At 39.8% G+C, this 5,403-nt stretch overlaps 1 pseudogene; it reads right to left on the bottom strand.

The window, feature by feature from the left end:
- Positions 1–273: 273 nt before the first annotated feature.
- Positions 274–5,403, bottom strand: part of LOC103195868 — a 38,432-nt pseudogene continuing 33,302 nt past the window's right edge.

Below are 5,403 nucleotides of genomic sequence, written 5' to 3'. Positions count from 1 at the left end.
ACACTGCAAGCAGACCATATCCCTAAGGCAGCTACTTAGCTGCTCACAGTAGTTTCCTCCATGGAGTTGATTACCATTTACATCATAGGAGATAACTACATCCAGCTGCCCAGCCACTCAAAACCAGGCCCAGCCAAGTTTAGCCAATAAAGCTAAAACCTTTGTTCTGTTGAGGGGTAAAAAGGCAAACCAGACTCGCTTGCACATATGACTTGAGCATGCTAAACTGCTCCTGGGAGTGAAGTCAGCTGCTGCCTAGAGTGTGCTCAGGAGTTAGTAAGGGGTGCAGGACAACCAGGTGTTCAGGAGGATATCTGCAGGTCTAGGCTTCTGCCCTTGGTGCTTGAAGCTGTGCAGTGGGTTTTGGGTCTTACCTTTCTTGACCTTCCAGTAGGAGGAATGCTGCTTCTGCTTCTTGTGAGAGTGGTTAACTCCAGGAAGAGTGGAAGGACCAAGTAGTCAAGGATGTGACCCAGGTGTGGCCACTGCAGGGTGCAGGGGAAGGTCATGCCGCAACACCTGCAAGTCCTGGGGGTTGTCTTCAAAGTATGTCTTGAGCTTCTCAGAGCACAACAGCTGTTCTTTCACCTCCTTCAGCCTGGCGTCCTAGATGGCTTGTTTTGGCACAGCGCATGGCATCCCGCAGCGCTAGCAGAAACCTTCTATCTCCATCTGGAACTGGTAGGGAAGCTGGACAGGGGTCCCATTCTCTCCACTGAGCAACTCCTCAGTTTCACCTAGATGGGCCTGCTCTGTGGGCAGCATGAAGGTCAAGACCACACCTGGGTTATTGGCAATTCCTGTCCTGCCAGCTCGGTGGATATAGGCCTCAGGGGTAGATGGAATATCGAAGTTGAGCACTGGAGACATCTGGTGGAAGTCTGTACCACAGGCCTGTCTCCTTCAGCTCCCCTGCCCTGATGTTTGCCCTTGATGGGGGTCCCCAGGACTTTAGCATCTGTTGCTATCACACAGTCGTAGAATCCCTGGTTTAACTGTGAGATGATTTGGCACCTGGAGTGCAGTGGGAGTTCCCCATTGAGCACGCAGGCAGGAATGCTGAACTGCTCCAGGAACTGGCGGAGCCGGTAACTCCTTCCAAAGTGTTGACAAATAGCAAAGACTTGCCCGGGATCAATGACAGCTTGAACAGGGCACACAGCAACAGAAACTTGTCTTCCTCAGTCTCACAGACCACCTGAAACTGTTGAAGCTGGTCTGCCCCTGTCAGCTGGGACTCCTGTAACTTGAGGGTAACCGGGTTATAAAGCACCAGTGGACCTTTAACTACCACAACTCCCAAAATCTATTGGGATTTTAAATAACAGTGCTAAATGTTTAATTATGGGAAAATTTGCTATCATTATAATATGAAATGGTCTCCTCCAGGAACACGATGTATCCATCAGGAATTTTTAGAACTATTTAAAGATGATGACATTGCAGAAACAATTCTGTTTTAAGAAGCTCTGTTTTCAAAATCTGAAAATACTTTTGCTTCTACATTTTCAAACTTAATAGCATTTTAGGGAGGAAATTTTTACCATTTTTACTTTTTTGTTTGATGAAATCTAAGACATTTCATAATTTTTACTAGGCTTCATTTTCATCAGTTCTTGTCTATTTAAAAAAAAAAAAAGAAAAACACTTATTTTGTCTTCTATATGTCTCTTAGTTCATTATTCTAAATATCATCTTTGTCTTATTTTAGCCATAAAGGTAAGTCTAAAATAAACAGGAAAGATCCATCCAGTAAGCATTTGAATCAATTCAATACAAATGAACATTCTGCAAATACTGAGTACTTGACAAGTAAATATAGTAAATCATATTAATGTCCTACTTGATAATGTGATATTCTTTCATATTTAGCATTGAAATCATTGAAAAATAATGACTGTGAGAGTCATTGCTTCCCCCAAAAAAAACAAATTGCTGCGGAGTCAGATCCGATTTTTAGTGACCCCTCCTTGGGTTTCTGAGACAGTATCTCTATGGAAGTAGATTGCCCAACCTTCCTTTCAAGGAGTGGCTGGTGGGTGAACCACTAGCCTTCTGGTTAGCAGTCAAATGCCTTAGGCACTACACTGCCAGAGCTCCCAATGGTTCAATAATTAAGTTTTCCACCCTGCAATCCTACCCAGTAGGCTGGCTCTTGTTGACTTCTTTTAGTCTTGTCCACAAAACAAGTTGCCCTTGATTGGTATCATGGTCCGTTCTTTCTACCCAGAGATACTGTGAAGATGTACTCTTTTTTGTGTGGCATCTACATCCATTAATGCCTTTAGGCCTTCTTTCTCCTACTTGTTCTGGTATTTCCTTCTACTTTTCTCCACAACTTTGGGACCTGGATCTCCTGCTTCTCTCATCTGGGCTTCTGGCCATGTCCGTGGGATGTTTACTGTAACACCATTTGAAATACCAACGAGCTGGAAACAACTTATGCTCATCAATAAGGAAATTTTTAAATAGAGTTCTAATATCTGTTCTGCCACTGATTAGCAGCATAATCTCAAGCAAGTTATGTGATCATTTTGTGCTTGAGTTTCCTTAATAAAATGGGAATACCAATAATGCCTTATCCCATGGGCTGGTTATGATGTTAAATTGACTAGTGTTTGTAAAGCAGTGGAAGAATGCCTTACACACAGTTGGTAGCAAACCCATGTTGACCAAATGGAAAGAGAAAAAAAAAAAAAAAATCATGAAATACTAAACTATAGTAAGGGCGTGGTGGAGTAAAGCATTCTGGATCTTAATGTGCTAATGTGGCAGGACACAAAGTGAAAAGAGGCAGCTGCAAACATCCGTTGACCAAATGGATGGAAAAAAAAAAAAAAAAAAAATCATGAAATACTAAACTATAGTAAGGGCGTGGTGGAGTAAAGCATTCTGGATCTTAATGTGCTAATGTGGCAGGACACAAAGTGAAAAGAGGCAGCTGCAAACATCCATTAATAATTGGAACATGGAATGTACAAAGTATGAATCTAGGAAAACTGGATGCTATCAAAAATGAAATGGAACTCACAAAGACCAATATGCCAGGCATTAGTGAGCTGAAATGGACTGCTATTGGCCATTTTGAATCAGACAATCATGTGGTGTACTATGCTAGGAATGACAAATTAAAAAGGAATGGCATCACATTCATTGTCCAAAAGAACATTTCAAAATCTATCCTAACGTACAATGCTGTCAGAGATAGGATAATATCCACACATTGTATGCCTACAAGGAAGGCCAACTAATACTACTATTATTCAAATTTATGCACCAGTCACTAAAGCCAAAGATGAAGAAATTAAAGATTTATACCAACTTCTGCAGTCTGAAATTGACCAAACATGCTCCTGTATATATTGGTAATTACTGGTGATTGAAATGCAAAATTTGGAAACAAAGAAGCATTGGTACTTGGAAAATATGGTCTCAGTGATAGAAATTATGCTGGAGATCATATGATAGAATTTTGTTCCAACAATTATTTACTCATTGCATATACCTTTTTCAACAATATAAAGGCAACTATACACATGGACCTCAACAGATAGAATACATAGAAATCAAATTGACTACATCTGTGGAAAGAAATGATGGAGAAGCTCAATATCATCAGTCAGAACAAGGACAAGGGCTGACTGTGGAACAGAGACAATCAGTTGCTCATATGCAAGTTCAAGTTGAAACTGAAGAAAATTAAAACAAGTCCACAAGAGCCACAATATGACCTTGAATTCATCTGACCTGAATTTAGAGACTACCTGAAGAATAGATTTGATGCATTTAACAGTGAGCAAAGTCCAGATGACAGTGGGGTAACATCAAGGACATCATACAGGAAGAAAGCAAAAGGTCATTAAAAAAAAGAAAAACAGGAAAGGAAAAGAAGACTAAATTGGATGTCAGAAGAGACTCTGAAACTTGCTCTTGAAAGGAGAGTAGCTAAAGTGAATGGAAGAAATGAAGTGAAAGAGCTGAATAGAAGATTTCAAAGGGCAGCACAAGAGGACAAAGTAAACTATTATAATGAAATGTGTAAAGACTGGAGTGATAAAAATCAAAGGGGAAGAACACAGTTGGCATTTCTCAAGATGAAAGAACTAAAGAAAAAATTGAAGCCTTGAGGTATGATATTGAAGGATTCTATGGGCAAAATATTGAACAATGCAGGAAGCATCAAAAGAAGACAGAGGGAATACACAGAGTCATAGTACCAAAAATAAGTCAACATTCAACCAGGAGATAGCATATAATCAAGAACTGATGGTATTGAAGGAAGAAGTCCAAGCTGCACTGAAGGCATTGATGAAAACCAAGGTTCCAAGAATTGATGTAATACCCATTGAGATGTTTCAACAGATGCATGCAATGCTGGATGCACTCACTCATTTATGCCAAGAAATTTGGAAGATAACTACTTGGCCAACTGACTAGAAGAGATCCTTATGTGTGCCCATTCCAAAGAAAAGTGATCCAACAGAATGCGGAAATTATTGAACCATATCATTAATATCACACACAAGTAAAATTTTGCTGAAGATAATTTAAAAATGACTGCAGCAATACATTAATAGGGAACTTCCAGAAATTCAAGTGGGAAACAGAAGAGGATATGGAATGAGGGATATCATTGCTGATGTCAGATGGATCTTAGCTGAAAGCAAAGAATACAAGAAAGAGGTTCACCTGGGTTTTATTGACTATACAAAGGCATTCGACTATGTGGATCAAAACAAATCATGGATAACATTGTGAAGAATGGGAATTCTGAACATTTAATTATGCTCATGAAGTTCCTGTACATAGACTAAGAGGCTGCCATTTGAAAAAAACAAGGAGATACTGCATGGTTTACAATCAGGGTGTGTGTGTGTCAGAGTTTGTATCCATTCATCAAAGTTGTATGCTGAGAAAATAATCCAAGAACCTAAACTATATGAAGAAGAATGTGGCATCAGGATTGGAAGGAGACTCATTAACAAGCTGGGATACACAGATGACCCAACCTTGCTTGCTGAAAGTGAAGAGACTTGAAACATTTACTGACAAAGTTCAAAAACTACAGCCTTCAGTATGGATTACACCTCAACATAAAGAAAATAAACACCCGTTCCTGATCAAAACTCTCAACAAAATAGAAATAGAAGGGACATTCTTCAACATAATAAAGGGCACATAAGCAAAACCAACAGCCAACATTATTCTCAATGGAGAGAGACTGAAACCATTCCTCTTGAGAACAGGAACCAGACAAGGATGCCCACTATCACCACTTCTATTCAACATTGTACAGGAAGTCCAACCAGGACCATAAGGCAAGAAAGAGAAATCAAAGGCATCCAAATTGGTAAGGAAGAAGTCAAACTATCCCTATTTGCTGATGATATGATCCTATACCTA

Source organism: Orycteropus afer, unplaced genomic scaffold, assembly GCF_000298275.1.
Source record: "Orycteropus afer afer isolate SDZICR_OR568_19922 unplaced genomic scaffold, OryAfe1.0 scaffold00060, whole genome shotgun sequence".
NCBI lineage: Eukaryota > Metazoa > Chordata > Mammalia > Tubulidentata > Orycteropodidae > Orycteropus > Orycteropus afer.
The sequence above is the reverse complement of the archived record's forward strand: the minus strand, read 5'-3'. Positions and strand labels throughout refer to the sequence as shown.